We start from the raw sequence: 24190 nt of genomic DNA on the forward strand, positions 1-24190 counted from the left end.
GGAAGTACCATAAGGGCCCTTAAAGAATGCATTATGGAACACAACAGAGCCATGATTAACAACGATGCAAGATCTCCTCTTGCCTGCCATATTCACAAATGCCCATCACAAGGACCAAAGAAGACTCTTACACTCTTTGGAATTGATGTGACAGACCCCAGCACAAGAGGGGGCAACCGCGAACTGAGACTAAGGAGACTAGAAGCAACATGGATCATGCGCTTACATTCTGTCAAAAAAGGACTCAACATTGACAATGAGCTCCATTACTTCCTGGGGACATGAGATAGTAAGAGTAAAGTAAAGTAAAGTCCACATTTGTAAAGCGCACAATCACCCGTAAGGGTCTCTAGGCGCTGGGGGGCCGTCGGGAAGATTAAGCGAGCTATTGCCCAGAGTCACATGGTGCTGGGCTAACCTGCCGCCGGAGCCGGGGATCGAACCGTGGTCCCCAGATTCCAGCGTCAGTCGCCCTGGCCGCGGCGCCACACCTCTCCCACAAAGTAACCATCACGCCTCAGTAGCTGCAATGAAATTCTGTATGTCTTGTTCCTGCCACAACAGATGTTTTGCCAGCCATAACATCTTGTTTGAAAATGTGTAGCAATTAATATAGCTTTCCTATGAAATCGTGATTACCAGACCGCAATGTAATTAGATATGTCTTGTTCCTGCCACAACAGATATTGTGTTAGCCATAACATTTTGTTTGTAAATGTTTAGCAATTAATATAGCTTTCAAATGAAAATTGTGATTACCAGACCTTAATTCTAATGTTATTATGCAACCAGATATTGTTACTACATCATGAGGTCATTTACATTGACACTTACAGATGTCCACCTTTGTGTTTGTATATTTGTGTGCATATTTCTATTTGCTGTCACATGGAAGGGACAAATTACACATTGTCCTTTCACCTTCTCTATACACTCGCATAACTCGAACCTATCTGAATTTATATGTATCTTATATGTCAACACTGGCATTTCCATTGCACCATCTCTTTTCTTTACAATAAGAATTTTCATTCCTTTCTTTTCGGTTGCTCCCCCCGACCGATACCGTTGTACTTGCTTTAATCCCTTGTACCAAGGGCTATCAAGATGGTGTTTACACTGGAATTTGTGCACATCTCGGCACAATCCCGCCTCACACACCATCGGTGGGACAAACCACTATTTGTCCTTTACCTTTCAGACCACGGACTTATTCCGGTCCGGACTCTAGTCTTCCATTATCCGTCTATTACCCTCTCTTCTGGGAACACCAGATGCATGCGCGTCATTTCTGCGAAGTCACCGTACCATTCAGTAACAGCCACTTCACGTTCTAGTGTCTGTCTATACGCCCCACATGGGCGGCGTCCCGCCCCCTTCTAGACCTATCCTTGTCTATCTACCATGTTATAATCCATCCACGTTTCTAACTTCACCATCCATGACCCGGATGCTGAGAATTTCACCTGCACACTACCGTGCAAGACTTCTCAACCGTAGAGGTAAGAGACTACCCCGTGCACCCGTATATGCACTCTGATATTAGCACCCCACCGATCGCGGAATCTTGGCATTCCGTATCGTTAATGTTAATTTTAATTGCCTCTCCCTTGCCTTTTCATTTCCATCCCCTCTCAGTTTGCCGATCAGGACAGACCTGTCCTATTACGTGCCAACTAACTGCTCACGGCTGTTTTCCACTGAAGTTCACCTGAACTCCATCATACCCTGATCATCTATCAGGCGTACATTTCACCACCAAACGCAACACGAGCGTTTCAGGTAATATCTCCCGCCACCATGCCTTACCTGTTTACACAGTTTTACCTCGTTACCATGTCGCTTTTTCAATTTTGCTTTACTTCCAACCACGCTCTCGCTGCCATCCTAACTGACTTTCCTGTTTCTCGTCGCGCTGTTGCAGAGTGGTACTTCACTCTGTTTTCACTGTTTCCTACCCATACAAATTAGACCCCAGATCTACACTGATGTTAATAGTTTTAAATACAAGTCGCATAGTTTTGAATCTGTTAGACAATTAAGCTATACACTATGCACTTGTAGTAACTCTTTATCCACAAGAACATACGCCAGTGCACCCTGTTGTTTTTACCGCTCACCAAATATTATGAACCGGCTCATGTCAGACATTTGGACGAGAATCGCTGTACACCGCTAGGCACTGCCTTGTTAATTTTGTCTTCTTTTAGATCTGGGACATCCTCGATACACTATATGGTGTACTAACGTGTATATCTCTATTAGGACCTGAGACCTGTGCAAATCGATTTATCATTGATCTTCTTTTATGTACCAGTCTGCGGCCCGCACGCCATTGAATGATTATACCTCATGGGACTCCCCCTCTTTTTGATATACACTACGATTACAATAGACTATTACTTTTGATACAATTGCCTTGACGTTCTCCCTTGCGATATCCCCTGGTGCTACATTTGCATCAGTTCGACCATACTGCATTATTTGATGAAACCTTATATTTTGTTCTTCTTTGAAAACAGCAACGTTGAATTCTTTTTCTCACATAATATCGCCACAATACCAGTGTATAGTTGATTATTAATATTCTGTCACATCACTATGTCACAGCAACACTGATTTCCATTTTTTTGCACAATATCGCCGTAACATCAGTGTATAGAGGATTATTAGCATTATCTGTCACATCACTATGTCGCAAACACGTTTTGGGCCCTGGTCCTTTTATCTTGTTTTCCCAGTCACTTCTATTTTATCTTTACACCAACATAGGGTCTCCAATAGCTCTCACTTCACATACTGAGTCACTTGTTAGAATCTACATTTTAATATATACACACCTCTTTTGTCCTTCCCAGCCCTGAAGAGTCACAGCCGCAACACGGTGTGACGAAACACGTGTCGGCTATTTCGTATTTCTATTATTATTTACTTGGATGTACTGACCAAGACCTCACCATTAAATACTCATACCTCTAAACGATGGACTCTTGAATTATGTTTTGAACACTCACAGTGCTATTGGGGTTTTCACTTGAAGACCATTTAGATTATCGTGTGCACAGGACTCTCTTTGCGAGTTAGACCACCTGATAGGGAATTGGCAGCTCTCCACCCTAGGGAACATGGGTTAGAAAGTGCTAGGTAGAAGCACACTGTAATACAGTACTTATATGCCCAAATATATTCACTGTTATAGCACACTGGCGAAAATGTTAATCTTTTTACTATTCTCATAATGCTAATCATACTACTTTGTTTTATTCTGCTGATTTTCACAGCACAAGTATTTTACACAAGAATCACAATTCTTTAATAAATATTGAAACTCCATGATGAATATTTCTTGTGTTATTGTTTGGGTGTACATGAGTTTCCAAATCTGTTACTACAATTTCCTTGGGGATCAGGGCAGTCATATTATGAGGTTGCACATACATTCTTTACTCTGTAAAGTTAGGGGTGCAGACAGTGCACTGTGAGCTAGCACAGATGTAGACCAAGATATACTGAGGGTGTGCATGGAGTCAGTCTGGCACAATCCTGACCTTTATGTTGTCCACCATACGCACAGTTTATCCAGAGAGCTGTAAGTCGTTTGACAAGATGTTTGGAGCATTTCCTGTTGCTGAGGCTCTGATCAGGATGCCTTCCAACTAGCTCTTGAAGTCCCTATCGTAGTACTGGATTCAAGCAGAGGAACATAGCTTAAGTATCAGGTAAGGACTCTGAGGGTTCAAGACAGGCTCCAATTACCAAAGCAGTTCTTTCTGGTGCAGCAAAGCAACCTCTTGGATTACACATCAGGCTACATCGGGCAGCAGTCCTCTGAGAATCCTTCTGCTGGTCCAGAAAGAACTGAATTACAGAGGATTTTTAATTATAATCTCTCATACACTAAACATGAAATGTTTACCTGGTCCCACTCAAAGGTTACCATTTATTAAATGTGATAAGAGAACCCAATGTTATCATACACGAAATACAGCCCTCACAGTAGTGAAAAACAAAGTTAGGAATGTGTCACTACCAAGACATGTAAAACTTAAAAGTACATGTACAACCTTTCAATGCACAATGCCTTATGGGCTACCTAGAACCTCCCTTAGTGATAACATATACAATAGAAGGGAAATGTAAGACTTAGTAAGGGGAGTTATAGTGCCAAGTCAAATCAGCCATTTAAAGCTGCATTTAGGCTGCAAAGGCAGACCAGGGATATGTTTTAAGGGGTTACTTCAGTGGATGGCACAATATGTGCTGCAGACTAACTAGTAGCAGGCCCTGGGTAATAGTATACCACTTTGCTATGGACTCATACATAAACTAAATAAGCCAATTAGGTCTAAGCCACTATTATCATGTTTTAGGGAGTACGTCCAAGAACTTTACCACCTGTTAGAATTGGTCAAGTGCTTAAAGTCCTAAGATCAACAGAAATGAATTTAGAAAAAACATGAGGGGTGAAGGAAGAAAGTTTGTCGGTGACCCTGCAGAGATGACCAAGTCCAATAATGCCTCTTCCAAATAGCAAACTGGTATCTATATCTAAGTCCATTTAACTAGTCAGAATTTTTTTTTGTGAAATGCTAAATGGGGTTAGTGCATTATGAAAATAAATTTTTATTAGTTTCAAACCCCCTGCGTTTAACTAATTGGAGGGTTTGTGACACCCAAAAAGCTTTGTATATCTGTTCCATTATTATTGAAGTTTAAGCTAGGTATATTACCTTTACTTACTTGCACTAAAATGTCTCCTGGAGTAGGACTCAACAAAGTATTGTTGGGGTTGCTCGTTGAATGATGAGACTGATATCCATTTAGTTATGCCACCCTGCATACCGGATATTGAGGAAAAATAGAATTGCTCTTGCACTTCGTAATTTATAAATATGAACTATCAAATTGCTTTTTAGATTTGTAAATCAAGCACTTCATCCCATATTGGCACTATCACAGGTTTTAGGTTGAGCCTGCAGGCAGCGTACATGAACTGTTGCTAGCCGACAATCTGTTATATCTGTTGTATCTGGAAAAAACTTGCTAAAAAGGGGCTTTAAGCCTGTCCATTACTTCCCATTTGTTGGAATAATCACTCTTTTTTGCTGCTTTCTAATTTGCCACCACCTTCAATGGAGTCAATTTGCGATCTTTGTGTGGCACATAGGCCAAGTACAAATTGATTTACAATAATTAGTGTCTGTCCACTGTGATTGACATCATATTTCTCTTTTCATTATATTTTTGGGCAGTGGTTAAAGAGGGGGGCATCTGGAACAAAATGCCCATGCTTTTTTAATTTTAGAAAAACAGTCCCCTACTATTTGTAAAAAGACAACTGGGATGGTTAATTCCACTAGCTAAAATGCTTTTGCTGAAGTGTAAGGTAAGGAGTCTCCTGTACTGTGAAACCAAGGGAGGGGCAGACAGCTGAAAAAACCTTCTTGCCAGGGTGCCTGCAAGTTAATGTGCACAACAGGTTAGTCTGAAAAAGTAAAGGACCCTTGGAGGCTGGCATTGGCTTTAATTGAGGGATTTACTTAAAAGTTCCTGATGACACACATTTATTCTTTTTTAGCGGTATTGTGAAGACGTTTCCAGCTGAACTGTGAAGTGTGTGATTTTTAAAAGCAGTTATAAAAAATACCTACAGTCAGATTATTACTAACATTTATATTTTGGAAGCACTTTTTTATCTTAAACCTTTTTGCATATTTTGTAGCACCCTATTACACTGTGGGTAATGCAAGATTAAAATAATTACTTACATGTTCACTGTGCTTTCTGTCAAAGACTGGGACCTCGTAGCATTAAACATACACAGGTCACTATTCTCCAATGCTTCACTTCAACCAGGCTTACATTATGTGGCTCTTTAGTGCAGTGCTTTAAATAGAGGTTTCTAAATGTACAATAGTGCACTTCCGACTGATTAACACATCTTGCATTTCATTTTCATTTAAGCTGAAGTTGAAAGACTGAAAAAAGTTATAGATTAATTGGTTTTAAGCCACACTCTTGACCACGCCCACTCACCCCAACCCGTTGCATTCATCATCACAGTTCCGATACTTATTTAAATAAAGCCTGGGCAGTATACTTCACTACGCTTGTGTAGTTTGCAGAATTTGGTAATGTCGCACTCTACAGAGGAACGTGAAATTCCCCAATTCTGCCATACAGCAAGCTGTGTTTTTTGTCCATCCATGCGCTCGAGTTTTCTTTTGGCTCTCAACCGCGCATGCCAAAAGTCTCGGCCCGATTGTGAGCACCTGCAAGACTTTTCACACCACTAGCAAGCTCCCATAAGACTACACACTCACTGGCATGGCTTCTGGGCCGCAACAGCGCCAATCTAGTATCCTTAGTGCCAATCGCAAACAGAGTGGTTGAGTAGCTTTTCTGCTTGAGAATGCAGCTGAGAGGCATTTGGAGTGGATTTTCTTTAAAACTGGCCATTGGAGTTGTTTTTTTTGTGAGAAACCATTAAAAAAAATTAAACATGAAGGAAGTGCCACAGAGACTCCAACTTTCTGTTCCTGTCCAGCAGGCTCCTCCCAGTGCTTTGTCCCTCTCCCAGTTACTTTTCATTGGAATTTGGAGCTGGAAGGAACACTCTTTGTCTGCTGCATATACCTTTGGATTTAAGGACTTGTTTTGATATATCACAAGTAAGTTGAAAACCTGGTGTATAAGGGTGTTGTTTTTTTGATTGGGGGGCATGCATCTGGACTTATTTGTACTTTTACTCGATTTTTTAAATGTATTGTGGTGGATGGCCTGCAGTTTTAGTAGGGCCCTAGTTATTTTTGGGCATTTATTTTTTCTTCTGTTGTGAAGGAAAATGTTGCTCAGTGTTACTACATTTTCTCCCCTTTTTCTTATAAATTTGTAATATTGATTTAATTCACTCTGTGGCCTAGTCTGCCAATCAGTCTTCCAGCCAGTAGGCACTGTACTATTCATGGGTGCATGAAACAACTGTTTCTGTGGTGTCTGTTGAATTGTATCATCATTTAGGCCATGGATACATTTCGATTAAAATACAGAATAGGTTTTTTTGTGGTATTTCACATTTTTCCCCCGCAAACAATTTATAGATTGAGTAATGGCTTTGGTGGATGTGTGTTGTAATACATTTTAAGTCTTCTTCATTTTCGGCATTGCTGAATTAATGCTGTGTTCTGTGTTACCGTGTGTAACACCTGAGGGTCTCGGGGTCGCTACAAACACAACAAAACAGGACACGACACGGATCAAAGGTTGGGTGATTTATTTGTATAGCACTACAAATATACAATGAAGTATGGATAGTTACTGTTCACCACCAGCCAGTCTGCGTAGCACCGTCCTCTGCAATTACGCCGATCCCGGCGTATGCCAACAGAGGACCGTAACACAGTAGCCGACAATGCCACCCGGTGTGTTTTAAGGGGAACGAGGAAACAGCCGTTTCTCACCGTTTGTAGCAGGGAGACACCCAGCCGGGGTCTCTACCTGAAGGGAGCAGCCGCTCGACCTTATGCGACAGAGGAGACAGGGAGACACCCAGCCGGGGTCTCTACCTGAAGGGAGCAGCCGCTCGACCTCTTCCTCTCTACAACGGGACGCGGCTTCACCTCCTGGTGATGCGTCACCGTTGTCCCAATAACTGTAGAAGCTGGAGACGAGAGCAGCCGCTCAATCGTCTTCTGAACTCCTCAGCCGGTACGCGGCAAACACCTCCTGGTGTGCGTATCAGCTGGAGTCCTAGCAGATATGTGGCAGGCTGGGAGCAGCAGCTCACACCAGCATATGCCCCAATGAAGGATTCCCGACTCCTCCGAGTTAGCTACGACGATGGTCTCACCGGCCCTTTCAAAGTACTTGCTATCGACTCGTCCGAGTCTGAAGCCGCCAGGAAGCCTCCTGGCTGATCACCCAAAAGATAAGGGGCGGAACAACAAAGAACGGTCCGGGGAGAACTCACTCGACCCACCTCCGTCTTTGTCCTGGAGTTTGAGCAGGGATGTCTTCTCTGAGCGGACGCACTGGAACTGCTGGGTGAACGGCCGTGTGGATATCAGAATATCCGACACCGTTCCTTCTCCGAGTACCACCTATATAGGCGTCTTGTAATTACGCTATGCAACCACTGCTCTGAGTTGCATAACGCTCCTCCCGCTTTGCCTTCTGGGATTTGGAGTCCGGAGGAGTCGCGGATGTCAATTTCTCCGAGGGTACGGGAAATTCCTGACACCGTGGCTCTTTTGTCTGCCCAGTGTGTTTGTATGTGTGTTTTCCATAGGCCACCATTTGCCTTTGTTGTTCCGCATGCCATGTGGCCAGCTGCTACTTTGTATGTCAGTATCCAGCCTAGGCCTGCATTTGTTCTTTGTTTTCCAGGCCTCATGCTTGCTGTTGTGACCATGTTGCTGGTGACCATTTCATGTAGCCAGCCAATGTGCTTTTGGCATACACATGAATGTCTTCTTTGTTTGTGTCCATGCCTTCTTGTTGACTGTTGTGACCATTTAGCTGCAGCCATTTTGTATAGCCAGCCAGTGTGCTTGTGCCTTAGGCCTGCATGTCTTCTCTGAAATTGTAACAATGCCTTCTTGCTCAGTGTTTCTTGTTATTGGTGCACTAGCTGGCAGCCATTTTGTGCATCCAGCAAGTGTGGTCCTTTGCTATAGGCTTGCATGGATGGTTGACAATGATAGCAATTTCATAAATTAATATGCTTTCAGGTATTTTTACTTATCTTTAATTTTTTTATTTTGACTTTTTGTTTTTTATTTGACTTTTTTAGTTTTATTTGTTTTATTGAAATGTTTTTGATTTACATTTGAAAAAAATAAAGTACATTTTTTAATTTACATTTTTAGTTTTCTTTTTTCTTTTAATTTAATAATTTAATGTTTCTTTAACTTTTACATTTTTTCTTCCAAAATTGTTTTAAAAATGTTTTTTTTCAATTTACATATTTTTATTTTGATCTAAAAATGTTTTATGCCATTTTCCTAACATCTAGTGAAAACAAAAAAGGCTTGGGTCCTGTACTCCCCAGACTGGACCACCGAAATATTGAAATCACAGAAAGGTGTCAAGGGAGATTTATTTTAAATATTCGTGATAAACCTGAGACAACGAGTTTTTTTGAGCATTTATTCTGCTTATTTTTGATAATTCAAAAAGACATTCATAAATCAATTGGACATGTCTTTTAAAAGGAAACATCACATTAGTAAATCACACAATTGCAACACATTTGTATGCATGATTTAGAACCATTTCTTTTGTGAGACAATATATACAACACATACTTAATACCAAACGTTATTTGTGACAAAAATATATATAGCAAACCAATGATCACAAGACAAACATCGATAAATTATGTGAGCCAGCCTGAAATTAAACCAGTATTGCATTTGCACTGAAAACACAAGGCAGACAATTGCTCATTCAAAGACACATGTCTACTGTTTTCTCTTCACTGGTCACAGTCCCCAGGATCAAAAAATCCAGAAGTGGAGGTTGCTCTTTTTCTTATAATGCTTCCGAACTCTGGAATTCCCTCCCCCTCAATTTACGCTCAGAATCTAATCTACTCTGTTTCCGCAAACAGTTAAAAACTTTACTGTTCTCTCATCCGGACTAATCTTCTCTTCCGTCTGCTTGCACTGTCTGTAGCGCTGGGACGCCTCAGGGTAACCACCGTGCTTTATAAATCTTCTTTTCATTCATTCATTCATACTGTTCTGCCTGTGGAGGGTGGGGATAACCTAGAAAGAGGGGGAAATCATTTTGTTTTCAGTGCAAATGCAGGACTGGATTAATTCCAGGCTGGCACACATCATTTACAGACACTCACACATCACTAGGAATTACAACTAAGAGGAGATCCTAGATGATGCAGCATGCCACCTTGGTGGGTGATGGGATTCCGTCTTCTTAAATCTGACTTTTTTCAGGTTCTTACACTAGATTGGTGTTAGTATTTTTTGTGCTTTCGTATTGCTCCTTGTAGGAACATTGGAGACCCGCAGATTACATATGTGTATACAGTATTGAACTGGGGGATTCTGTGCGCGCAGGCCTTTAAAACTTTTCCCTGAGACCCTCTATCATTTGATGTGTTACTTGCTAAAATATTGAAGCCATGCTCATTGCTTGCCAGCACCTCTACTAGGTTGCTACTTTCTGCAGCTGAAGTTGACAATTATCTATTTTTAATTCCTATGACCCTGCTCTTTGCCAAATGCATTTCTCTGTGTACGCTGTCTCCAAAGAGGCAGGTGAATAATAAATAAGATACTATGTCAGTCACACACCTCATGTATGAAATGTGCATAATAATATATTATCCTGTCTGCCATTAGTGGACTTTGAGGAAAAGCAATCTAATTGACTGCACTGCAGGTAAAGGAATAAGCTATATAGTTGTTATTTGTCACATTCGTCACTATGTATCCTATATGCCAAACTTGACATCAAATCATGCACTCCCTCCCACTTTACTCTATGGCCTCTCCTGCCACCATTTGTTGGGAAGTAACCAAGGAAAGGAAACTTGATTTTCTCTACGGCAGGGGCAGGGATTAGACAGGTAGTGCAGAGCTTTTTATATATAATAGAGGAGCCACTACACAGATCGTCGAATCATCATCTTTGGCTTTTGCAGTCACGGTACATTTCGAAAAGGAAAGTCTGAACAAGTGTAAATAAGTCTGTTATGGGAAACCATGAAATATATTCTGAAATCACTTCACATGGGTATCACATAAAAAGTGGCAAATGCCAAAAATTAATTTTCCAACTTAGTAGGCTGGGACAGAAGTACTTAGCAAAAATAAAGGAGCGTAGTACTAAGAGGTGACTGAATGGGTGAAGGGACAACACACCCTGTGTGTTCGGTTTGCAGTGCATTGAAAACATTGCAAATGCTGCATTACATGAAGCAGACGCACATTACAAAGCCAACACTGCAGTCACAAATAGGTTGACCCATACTGTACTTTGGTCATAGTTGGCAAAAATGCCATGGGCGGGTAGAGGAGATGATGAAAGATAGGTAGGATAGAGCTGGCTCGCTTAATAAATACAGCGATTCAAAGAAGTAGAGCAAAGAATACAAATAAATAACCTCCACTTAGAACCATAGATTTAAATGATATACAACCCTACAGAAAGCAAGTAAGCAAAGTAGGTGAGCAGCATGCTCCTCGTGAGAAGAAGAGCTGCCTTGCCTATTCATGCAATCAATTCAAATATTCACTCATCCTTTCATTCTGATATACCCAAAGCCCCCATGATTATTATTTACTTTCTCCCATTCAGTCTTTCACCAAACGTTTCGATAAATTATCCATCCATTCAATGGCAACACTTTCTTCAAACCATCCTTTCGCCCATCCATCCCTTTCCCACCTGTGCACCCTTTCACTCATATACCATTTCCTTTCTTTTAAGTTATCATCCGTTCTTTCATGTCTCCCTCAAGCCATCAAAGCTCATTATGTTAGATGTTGCTGCACTGTAGATAGAAGAGGCCATACTAACTCAATCACCACTCTGGCTGGTAAAGCGGCGGGGTTTCATGTCATGGTCATTTTTAATTACGATGAGCGATGCCATGGCAACAGCTAGTAAGCATATTAATTGCAAGAAAGTTTTTGACTTACCAGTGCCCGTCCCTGCTACTGCTTCTCCTCTTTCAACTGTGCCGTCTCCTCCTGCAGCAGCACTGGAGCCGGCATCACCAATGTTCTGTGTAGCTAGAAGAAAACATTACACTTAATTTAGATCCCAGGTAAGTAACCCAAAATGCAACTGCAATGCAGCACCACAGCTCAGTTGGCAGGTCAGAATCTTCCAAATATTACTCTGGGCATTTAGTTGTTTGGTTCACAAAGTTAGTCAAGCTAGGCGTGGAATAATGGCCAATGAAAGACATATAGGGGTCGATTCCGATTTGGGAAAAAAACGTCTGTACGATTTGTATCCGGAGCCCTCTCTGTACGAATCGTACCCATCCGTCCGAGTCGCGTAGTACGATCCGTATTTCGTGAATCTGTCCAAATCGTCGTGATCCGTATGTATTGCAAGGCTGAAACCGTGAACCGTACGACTCATACACATGCCGTACGACCCGACGTGTACGATCCGGACCGGGGTATGAGGACGCGATTCGTACGGTCCACGTCAGATAAGGGCGAGTCGTACGGAAAAGCACACAAACACATACACACCGTACGGTCCGTACACCCCATGATCGCGGGGGTAAGGTGCGTACCCCTGCGATCATGGGGTGTACGCACCGTACCCCATGTACGATGGGTGTACGCACCGTACCCCAATGAACGCTGGGTGTACGCACCGTACCCCATGTACGATGGGTACACCCATCGTACATGGGGTACGGTGCGTACACCCAGCGTACATGGGGTACGGTGCGTACAGTTAACAAAAGGGGAGGAACCAGGGGGTGGGCTAATATTTACCGGGGTCCAGTGTATGAGCCCATGAGACAGTCTGCAAAAAGAAGAATACACTGTTCCCCCACTAGTTGGAGAGATAAGAAACCAAGATTACTGTGAAAGCGAGCAAGGGTGAATGCCCCTTTCGGAACTAGAACCCTCACACAGCCAGCAAGCTAGGTGTCATGCTTCATCATATGGGTTCTGCTCCTCATCAGACTGGCGCTGCAATGTCTTTCTAAGCAGGGGCATCTAAAAAATCTAGGCAAGAGTAATCCGATTGCCTACGACATGCCCTCTATCCATTACTCACTATATGGACCATGCCATCCGGCCCCTAGTCCACTCAGCGCCACATTGACATACTCTGCAATGGCCGCTGCAGTAACAGAGACTCCCATTTCGACTCTCCCGGGCCGAGCCAGCTGACTGCCACGCATGCGCGGCACTTCCGCAGTCACCCTGTACGTGATCAGGGCGACCCGGAAACGTTTGGTTACGGAGCGGTTAAAAGCAATGGGAGACCGTCATCTTGGTTTCTTATCTCTCACACTAAAGGGGGAACAGTGTATTCTTCTTTTTGCGTACGGTGCGTACACCCATCGTACATGGGGTACAGTGCATACACCCATCGTACATGGGGTACGGTGCGTACACCCATCGTACAGGGGGTACGGTGCGTATGCACCGTACCCCAGCGATCATGGGGGGTACGCACCATACCCGGGGGGGGGCGTTCCGTACCTGTTTCGGCGTGAACTCTGCTTTTATGGCTGTTTTCAACTCCCGTAGTAAAAGGGTCATAAGGTGCGTACCCAACACGTATCGTACTTGCTGGGTCATAAACAACAGCCGCGTACCGTACAGATGTCGCGTACAGCGGGTTCCAAGGGAGAATTGTACGGAGATTAGAGTCGTACGTCTCTGTACGACTTGTACGGAGTACGGCTCCTGGTACGAATCGTACTTCGTCATACGTACGGGGGACCTTGCAGGGTACGATTCGTACAGGAAAAACGCTCTGAACGGCTATTAAGAGCGTTTTTCCCGAATCGGAATCGGCCCCATAGTGTTGGTTGGCAAATGAAAGTGGGACCTCATACTTTTTTTCTAGCCTTGCTGCAATGTCATGTAAAACTGCTGGTATACTGTAACTTTAAATTAACAAGTCTGCAGCATACTACGGTGTGGGCGGAGGTGGTCCATAATGTGCCATTCTCTTGTGAACCAAACTGTGTTAGAGCTAGGATTAATGCAAAATTGATGGACAGAATGCAGAACAATGTCATACATTCACGCCAGTACAGAGATCTGGGCCTAAATCCATAGTTTTTTTGCACTCCACATCACCCCAGGTCAGACATGGCCATATGCAAGCCGGGCTGAAGACGGCTGGAATGCCAGAAACCGGTCCTCGGAAGCTTGTTTCCGGTCCAGGGAAGACATGGCTTGGCAGTTCGGGCTGGACTGTTCCCATGAGGCACAGGGTCAGACTGATTTGCATATAGCCATGTCTGAACTGGGGTGGCAGAGTGGGCTAAAGAACGGTGATGGATTAAACCCAGATCTTTTGACTGGGTGTGAGTGTTTGATTGATTCAGATGCTCCGTCCATCACCACCCCCTTTTGTATCGCTTTTGGCCACCATAAGTGTGGCAGGGTATGCTCAGACGTGAGTCCCTTGCTCACTTTGTCACTGGATTCAAGCAAGCCGGGCTGAAGACGGCTCGAATGCCAGAAACCTGTCCTGGGAAGCTTGTTTCCGGTCCAGGGAAGACATGGCTTGGGAGTTCGGGCTGGACTGTTCCTATGAGGCACAGGGTCAGACTGATTTGCATATAGCCATGTCTGAACTGGAGTGGCAGAGTGGGCTAAAGAACGATGATGGATTAAACCCAGATCTTTTGACTGGGTGTGAGTGTTTGATTGATTCAGATGCTCCGTCCATCACCACCCCCTTTTGTACCACTTTTGGCCACCATAAGTGTGGCAGGGTATGCTCAGACGTGAGTCCCTTGCTCACTTTGCCATTGGATTCCAGCAAGCCGGGCTGAAGACGGCTGGAATGCCAGAAACCGGTCCTCGGAAGCTTGTTTCCGGTCCAGGGAAGACATGGCTTGGCAGTTCGGGCTGGACTGTTCCAATGAGGCACTGGGTCAGACTGATTTGCATATAGCCATGTCTGAACTGGGGTGGCAGAGTGGGCTAAAGAACGGTGATGGATTAAACCCAGATCTTTTGGCTGGGTGTGAGTGTTTGATTGATTTAGATGCTCCGTCCATCACCACCTCCTTTTGTACCGCTTTTGGCCAGCATAAGTGTGGCAGGGTATGCTCAGACGTGAGTCCCTTGCTCACTTTGCCACTGGATTCAAGCAAGCCGGGCTGAAGACGGCTGGAATGCCAGAAACCGGTCCTCGGAAGCTTGTTTCTGGTCTAGGGAAGACATGGCTTGGCAGTTCGGGCTGGACTGTTCCCATGAGGCACAGGGTCAGACTGATTTGCATATAGCCATATCTGAACTGGGGTGGCAGAGTGGGCTAAAGAACGGTGATGGATTAAACCCAGATCTTTTGACTGGGTGTGAGTGTTTGATTGATTCAGATGCTCCGTCCATCACCACCCCCTTTTGTAGAGCTAGGATTAGGCAGGAAAAGGAAAGCCTCCTCAACAATCTTACATGGTGATTTGTATTTACTGGGGTCTGCTATCAGAATCTACAAGATAGGCAACACCAACATTCCAATACCCCAAGATTCTACCCTAAAAAGTCCACAACAATCATAAAAGCACTTACTGGGATCAGCAGAGCCCTCGGCAGCGGCGCTGGTGGACGTCGCCAGCTGACCAGCTTCCTCCGGACTCTCAGAGACATCCCTATTATTTCTTTTGGGTGCAAGAGATTAAGAAGAAAAATAAAAATGAGAGTGATTTAGTTAATAATCTCCACAAAATGCTTCATGACAAACAAACGCAGTCACAGACTTCATTAAAACAGATCACCTATATTACTACTAGTTTCGACATGAGTTTTTCGACTGTCGTTAAATCCATATTCCAAATTTCCTTAATAAAAATTACATTTAGAACTAATGTATTGCAGTGAAGGATCTTTGATTCTATTCCCATTTCTCAGCACCATTGATGGACTAACTCAGTCTCCCTTTTTTGCAATGCTTAGGTGCACATTTCACATCACTCTGAATTCTTTTAAATAACCTGGAAGTGTACGAGCTACAAAAACAAAGTCACAGAGAGAACGTGCCCCTCACTGATTCACTATCGTTACAGGAGAACAGTCGGCATTGGCTTCTTAATTAATGAGCCAAAGTGAGAGCCTAATGAGTGCGATTAGGTAGCGCTGAGCACCTGCCTAGCAGGAACTAGAGACTGGATCACACAATAATATACCAGCGTAAACTAAACATAACTTACCTCTGAGTGTGAGCAGCATTCTATTCTGAATTTTTTTTTTGCGTTGTAGAGCACAAACACAAGAAATATTTAATACTCACTGATCCCCGGAATCTCGATGCCTAGAAGGTCGAGCAGGTCCTGTTTCCGTTTCAAAATGTCCACCCAGTGGTGCATCAGCTGGTGGGGAGTGTGCCAAACTTGGCTGGTGTACAGCATGCAGTGACACACCATACAAGAAAGTCTTACCTCTGCCATGGCGCTGGGTGGAGTAGAATGAATAAGAAGGAAAAGGAAGGGGAACTAAAGACGAAAAAAAGAAGGAAAGAAGGGAAAAATAAAGTTAAAAAGTCACAAAAACACAAAAAACAACAAAAATGTAAAATACACAGCACAAAGACACATACTATTATAAAAAATTTAAATTTGGGGAACAAAAGTAATAAAGGAGGAGGATTACTAAGATTAAAGTGAGATCAAATTTAGGCCAAGCACCATAACAGAGAGCAGAAAAACAAGATGGCTTCACCCATGAGGACTGTGTGGTGCTGTTTACGTGTGATTTACAACACAAGAACACACTTGAGAACCGCTAAAGATGTTCATATGCGAGTTTGGAGTGCGTGGATGTACTCCGGGTACCGGCTTGGCAGTTCGGGCTGGACCATGGGGCACAAGGTCAAGACTGATTTGCATATGGCTGGGTTCAAACTGGAATGGCATATTGAGCTAAAAACAATGGATTTAGGCCCAGATCTCTGTACTGGGGTGAATGTATGACATTATTCTACATTCTTTCCATCAACTGTTGTTTTTGCGTTTGTCACCCCGAGTGGGACTGGTATGCTCAGACGTGAGTCCCGTGCTCTCTATGTCACTGGAATCAAGCTGTCCTGGCAGATGAGGGCTGAAAGCCCGAAATCGGTCCTACGATGCTTGTTTCCAGTCGATGGAGGACCTGGCTTGGCAGTTTGGGCTGGACTGTTCCCATGGGCACCGGGTCAAGACTGATTTGCGTATGGCTGGGTTCAAACTGGAATGGCATGATGAGCAAAAAAACGATGGATTTGGGCTCAGATCTCTGTACTGGGGTGAATGTATAACATTGTTCTGCATTCTGTCCATCAACTGTTGTTTTTGCATTTGTCACCCCGAGTGGGATTGGTATGCTCATACGTGATTCCCGTGCTCTCCATGCCCCTGGAATCAAGCTATCCTGGCTGATGAGGGCTGAAAGCCCGAAACCGGTCCTAGGATGTTTGTTTCCAGTCCAGGGAGGACCTGGCTTGGCAGTTCGGGCTGGACTGTTCCCATGGGGCACAGGGTAAAGACTAAGCATGGGCGGATTTTGCGGATCCACGATTCACGGATTTGCGTATTCACGGATCGTGGATCCGCAAAATCTGCGTATTTGCGGATTAGCGGATTTGCGGATTTGGGGCGGAGCTTCCATGCAAGTGCACATGCCTCTTGTGTGTATAAAAGGTCAGAGACCGATCAGAGTAGTGGATGAAGATACAGAAGCTCCTGGCCACAGGAACAGCACGAGGATTGCGCTCGTGAAAGTCAAGGATGCAAAGGCCTCTGTCCAGCATCACAGCTGATTAGCGATGGTATATTTGGGAAGAGGGCACAGCTGCCCAGCCTTGACACCGCTCACGATTGTTTTTTGGGCCGATGAATGAGTCACTGAATTTAAGCTTCAACTAGGGCACATGCTTAAATGATATCTGTAAGTGCTTCCGGTTGAGGTTTAATTTTTGTGCCAGGACCATCGTGCCAGAATGAACCCTGCCCTTCATATTTATTCAAGAAGACGCCACCGTTTTGTGCCATACCTCGTTGGGTAAATGTATAGTGCTTTCACTACACTACAGCTGCCTAAAGTGCCAGAGAGTTGTCTACAGCGACCAGGTGTGTGTTACTATGCAATCGCGCCGAAGGGCGCAGGGGTCCCTTGAGTGAGCTATAAAAGCTCCTGGCCACAGGAACAGCACGAGGATTGCGCTCGTGAAAGTCAAGGATGCAAAGGCCTCTGTCCAGCATCACAGCCGATTTTCGATGGTATATTTGGGAAGAGGACACAGCTGCCTGGCCTGTTAACTATTTTACGATGGCGCCGGCAAGCTGCCAGCGCCATCCTAAAATAGTTACTAAATTAGCTTCAACAGGAAGCTCGAATAGATAAAATAAAGCAGATGCACGAGCGCCTGCTTTATTTTATCTATTAGTGCTTCCTGTTGAAGCTAATTTAGTAACTATTTTAGGATGGCGCTGGCAGCTTGCCGGCGCCATCGTAAAATAGTTACAACAACAGGCCAGCAAGGCTTGAACTTTTGCCCTCGGAATCCGCCGCTCGCGGATTTGCGAATTCGCGGTAAATTCGCGAGAGTTCGCGGATCGCGGATTTACCGAAAATTCGCAAAATCCGCGAGCGTAACAGATTTTGCGCTCATGCTTAGTCAAGACTGATTTGCATATGGCTGGGTTCAAACTGGAATGGCAAGGTGAGCAAAAAAACAATGGATTTAGGCCCAGATCTCTGTACTGAGGTGAATGTATGACATTGTTCTGCATTCTGTCCATCAACTGTTGTTTTTGCATTTGTACTCCGCGTACCCAACTCAACGCGGACGGGCAACCTACAAGCAGAAATCCACATAGCACTGTCGAGCTTTTTTTTTTTACTCCGTGGATTTCCACATAGTAGGACTCCATGAATTCCGCCCAGCCCTAATTTGAATGCACTGTGACCACTGTTTCTGGGGCACTTTACATGAGCACCAGTTATATTACACAAGTTTACAATAGTTTTCTTTGGTATGGGAACATTAAGTGATTGGCCCAGAATCATAGGATATAGAGGATACACCTACACTGAAACGTTTTTTTCTCAGTTCAGTAATCAACATGCATGCCTGTGGCACCACATACATTTTCCCCCTCCCACCGACTCCTTTATTTAGATTTTGTATGGTGAGGGGCACAGGCCCAGAGTCGGCATAATTAACAATTAATTGCTGCTACAACATGCTCTATTTTCGGCCACATCATGTGTGTTCCGTCTGGGAGGGTGTTGGAATGCAGGCCCAGTCAGCACTAGGTTGTACGGATGACTGGTAGTAATGAATACACAGACACTGGTGAACTCTGTAAGGAGATCGGGCTTCAGGCCTTTTTATTAACTTCAATGTCATGTCACGGTCTCTACCATTAGGGCCAAACATTACGGGGTTTCATGGGGAACACCCCTGTAACTTTTATATGTAGGGATGGTCCATCTTCCAACAAAACATTCCTTCGACACCCAACATTAAAAATAAATAAGTCAGAAAGAAAAATTGGAACAAAAACTCTCACCTGAAACATGTGAAATACGAAAACAAATAAACTGTCACTTTAGCGTCCTCAGCTACCTGAGGTACTTATACTTAGTTCAGGACAAAATCTTTCAATCTGGTAGAAACCGCTGGTCTCGATCTAAGATTAGATATGACTGCCCCTTTCAGGTGGACTTCAAAATTGTCCTCAACTAGCTCTTCAAGTTGTGTAATGATCTCTATAGCAGGGCTGTCACTTGAGTGAACTCTGGGACTCGACTTGGCGTGTCAGAGGTGGCATGGGAGCGCTTTCTTCTTGGCCCCACAAGCATCATCATCATCTCTGAATTCTTCCACTGGAGAAGCATCCTGGTGACCATCAGGCCTGTGGTTCAGTTGTCTGTAGCTCTTGATAAAGAATTCTCAAATGGCAAATGGAACTAGCTACCTGATTCGGGACAAGTATGAAGTCTCCGACTTGGATATGCCTATGCCGGGCTCTTCTCCTCTGTGATATTTTGTCATTCTGTACTTTCCGTTGGCATAAATCTTGTGCTCCTTTATCTCTGACTAATATTGGCTCTGTAATATGAGAATTGGTGTCGCCCATCATCCTATGCATAAACAGAGTGTTGGGATTTACTCTGGTCATGGTGTGTGAAGTGAGCTGGCATTCTGATTGTTAGCAAGCGCAATTCTCAGAACTTTTTCAAGGTTTGCATGAAGTGTTCAGCCTCCCCATTTGTCTGTGGCGATCAGGGAGTTATCCTCCTGTGATGAATACTTCTGGATGTTATATAGTCAGCAAACCCTTGACTGGAGAACGGGGCACCTATATCTGCCCTGAGTTCAACCAGTAAACCATCAGTAGCCATAACCTTCTCTACTTTGGATATGGTCTGGCTGGTAGTAATGGACTCAAGATTCTCGATTCCAGGATATTTTGATAAGTCATTGATTATTATCAACATGTGCTGGCCATACGACAGGTTTCTAAAGTCAGTACTAGCGTGGTGCCAAGGAAACAGAGGAATGGTTTCTGTGATCAGAGGGGTGGGTAGTTCTGCATGATGACCAGCAGCTAGACGTAGTGGGCTTTGTAGTACTGTCTATTTCACCCAGTCATCGAGCCCCGAGCACCAGACTTTGCATTGAAGCCTGGATTTTGTTTTGACTACCCCTTGATAGGCAATGTAAGCCAAATCTAGCACCTGTTGTTGTAATTGTGCAGGTATTACCAACACTCAGTTCATGATGGATACTATGCAATGACAGAAGTGTTTGCCATGCCCCCTCTGTGCAATGGGACACATTGTGGGTGAGCATGTTCCAATTCCCTGAAGCTACAGCTGATATTGCTAACTGAAGACATTCATCCATGTTGGTGGCCTTGACGATCTCCCCCAGAGAATTGGGCAAGGGCCTCAACCTCTCTATAACTAGTTTGACATTCTCCTCCACTTCATCAGCATCCAATTCTTCATAGGCAGTGGCTGGTCTCGCATGCCAGAACAGATAATGTGCAAGATTCTGAATTGCCGGACTCGATATAACAGAAAAGCAGTACTCCTACAGCTGGAGAATTCACTTCACAATCCTCAGTGATTGTTTTGATGATGATCCAATACACAAGAGAAACTGTGACTTGTGGTCCTTGTGGACTAGATAGGGTAACCATAGAAATGAATGTGAAATTGGCAACATCCGCAATGAATAGCTATTACTTTTTTCTCCATCTGAGAGTACCACTGTTCAGTGTCTGTAAAAGCAAGACGGGCATATTCTACTGGAGCCTATTCACCACTCTCTTGTTTTCAGGACATGATTGCTTGGAGGCCTGTGGGACTGGCATTCTCTAAGAGCTCAGAGTCATGATGAGGATAAAAATAAGAGTAGTGTGTTTAGTAAGTGTGTGTTTTGTCACTTAAAAAGCTTGCGCTTGGGAAGGACCCCATTCCCAGACAGGATTTGCTTTTGTCAGTTCTCAAAAGGGGACAATAAGAGTGTTAAAGTTCTGAATGAAGCAGCCACAGTGCATGACCATTCCCAGGAAGCTATGCAACCGTTCGTATTAAGGATTTGTGAGCTGCTCAAGCAAGCTGTTAGTGCCTGTTTAGAGTCGTGTATGAGAAGGGTTGACCAGCTTTGACCACTGACTTTCCAAGCTTGTGAATGGCATGCCCTCTAGATATAGGAACATAGGGCAATGTCTGTCATTGTCTAGCACCACAGCTGCAACGTATATTTCTGGGCGGTCGACCCTGTCCTTCCATCTTGCTGCCTGTGAAGACAGAGGTCCACCCACCAATAATGGCTCAAGGGCGGGTACTGATGCCAATATAAACTCATTTCAGGGGAAGAGTGAGGTTACTCAGACACACAGAGAGTCAGATGCAGTTTTTAGAACCTTGGTGCATACATAAAATCATTGCAGGGTGCACCAGCAGCATACTGTGGAATGCAAAATATCTCTTAGCGTCTCTCCTCAGGCCAAAAGAGAACGTTCTGGGCTTTTCCACAGGCAATTGGGATCACAAAGTGGGACAGAGCAGGCAGGTGCAGATAGCATGAGACAGGGTACACAATGGGGTGTCCACTCCTGTGGGCAGGGTAGCCGCCAATCAGCCACAGCAAATTGAGTCAGAGAAGACACACAGGTAAATGAAATCACTGACCTGTGCAGCACTCGAGTCAGGAGACGTGGTCATACACACTTGAGAGTGCTGTTCTGCACTTCCGGTGCTAATGCCTTGAACATCACTGGGAGTGAAGGAGGCAGCTTCCTGGGCCATGTTGAATAGCTTTGCATGCCCAGAGACCGGCAAAGGGACCATGGCCAACACAGCCAGGAGACAGCTTGATAGCTCACGGCCGCACACGGGAGAGCAGGCCATCAGAGGGTTCACAGTGTCTTTTTGGACATGCCCAGGGTAACGTCAGGCAGAGAGGCTGTGGGCAATGTGGCTGGAGGCTTGGCTGCACACAGGAGAGTGCAGAGGCAGTTCCCCGGGCCATCTCAGGGGTTATTGAGTCGTCATGGCCATGCATGGGGGCTACAGGCAATGTAGCATGTGTTGCAGCCAGATTCTTATGCAGATTTTCCTCTTACCAATCTTAAGAATCTTTGGTCGACTGGACCATCTGGTCTGCTAAGAAGTGTGAAGGGAATAACAACAGGTCCATAATAACTTTCAACTCAAGAACCACTGACTACAGGATAACATTTTAAGGGTTTATTACAAAGCTAAAAATAACTGAACATACAGGCACCTCAGTGAGAGGTTGAGAAAATAAACGGGCACTAATGCTAACATAATCTTACGCATGAGTCTCAGATGATTTAAGATAATGACTTAAGTTATCTCTAAAATCATTAGGCAAGTGATGACAGTCCCTGCTTGCAGCTTTGACTGCATTCATTCAAAGGAAAGAAAAGAAAGTTAGCCTGTCCCTACACTAACACTAAAGTGGCATCCCTACTTAGCATCCCTCCCAGGCAAGAGAAAAAAGGTCAAAAAACACATCATGAAGAGGGTCTAAGGGAGTCTTTAAAGACCAGCTTGCATCCTATCCCCAACTCTAGCTATCAACAAACACACCAGGGATGCTAAGGGTCTAAGTAGAAAACTACAGTAAAAAGGTATACTCAAAAAGTAGTAAATAGAGTAATTTGTGTAAGGAGAGAGAAAAAAGAGATGTGTTACACAAATTACTCTATTTACTACTTTTTGAGTATACTTTTTTACTGTAGTTTTCTACTTAGACCCTTAGCATCCCTGGTGTGTTTGTTAAGAGAAAAAAGGTGTCAGCAGAGAAGACTTCCTCAGAAGTGCACTCACTTTCCTTAGGTAAGTAGCCTATGCTACTGAGCTCGTTCTAAGCTGCTCCTTCTATTCTCCTGCCCTTCTCCTGCTTAACTGCACTAAAAACTGAGACTGACTCTCCTTCCTCTGGGCACTGTCCCTAATACAAAATCCCAAATACATTAAACACGCCCTAAACACATCCCTTCGGGGTTCGTCCACCAGCGCATCGGGACAGTTCTGCCTACAGCCCTTTTGACTCCCTGCCTCACCTGCTCACCGCCGGTCTTGCTGGTCTCGCTCTCTGCTCCTGGCTCTTGTCTCCCCCCGCAGACTTTGCCATCCCGGCGCGGCCGCTGAGAGGGGGAGACTACAACTCCCGGATCACTTGCGGCAGGAAGCCGCTCCCGCCTATTTCTGCGCCTGGAGGCGCTTAAAAATCAAGGTCAGCCCCGTGGGAGCGGGTTCGTCCACCAGCGCATCGGGACAGTTCTGCCTACAGCCCTTATGACTTCCTGCCTCATCTGCTCACCGCCGGTCTTGCCGGTCTCGCTCTCTGCTCCTGGCTCTTGTCTCCCCCCTCCGCCGCAGCCTTTGCCATCTCGGCGTGGTCGCTGAGAGGGGGAGACTACAACTCCCAGGGTCACTTGCGTCAGGAAGCCGCTCCCGCCTATTTCCGCACCTGGAGGCGTTTAAAAATCAAGGTCAGCCCCCGCGTCGCGGGACGCGCGCGGGCAAGCCGGGCTAAGCCCGGGCAAAGGGCGGGCCGTCTGTGGCTGAGCTGGGCTGGGCCACCCCTCTAACCCTTAAAATTGGATATAAAGTAAGCGGAATGTATTTACTGCGACATTGAACTAAAGACTTTGCTGACCGCTTTGCTTTTTAGCGGTGAGGGGGTTACCCTCGGAGTGATTAGTGGACATATCTTAGCTGCATTGTGAACGTGGGGGTCCCTGTCAGTTATAGCCTCTCTAATCGCAGGTTAAAATCTTTTTAAAAGCACCTAGCGAATCCAAAAGTTTTTAAAGAGCGCAATATTAAACCGGGGCTATGACTTCCAAACATAACGGAGTGGGACAGAAGGTAGGGGTAGGGGGAAGTGTGGTAGGCACCTTGGATGCCTTTTTGGTTAGAGCTGGTTCTTTTCTCCAACATGAGACAATGCAAAAAGAAAAAAGGCTTTCGTTAGGAGT

This window comes from Lissotriton helveticus, chromosome 3_1 (genome assembly GCF_964261635.1).
Source record: "Lissotriton helveticus chromosome 3_1, aLisHel1.1, whole genome shotgun sequence".
Taxonomy (NCBI): Eukaryota; Metazoa; Chordata; class Amphibia; order Caudata; family Salamandridae; genus Lissotriton; species Lissotriton helveticus.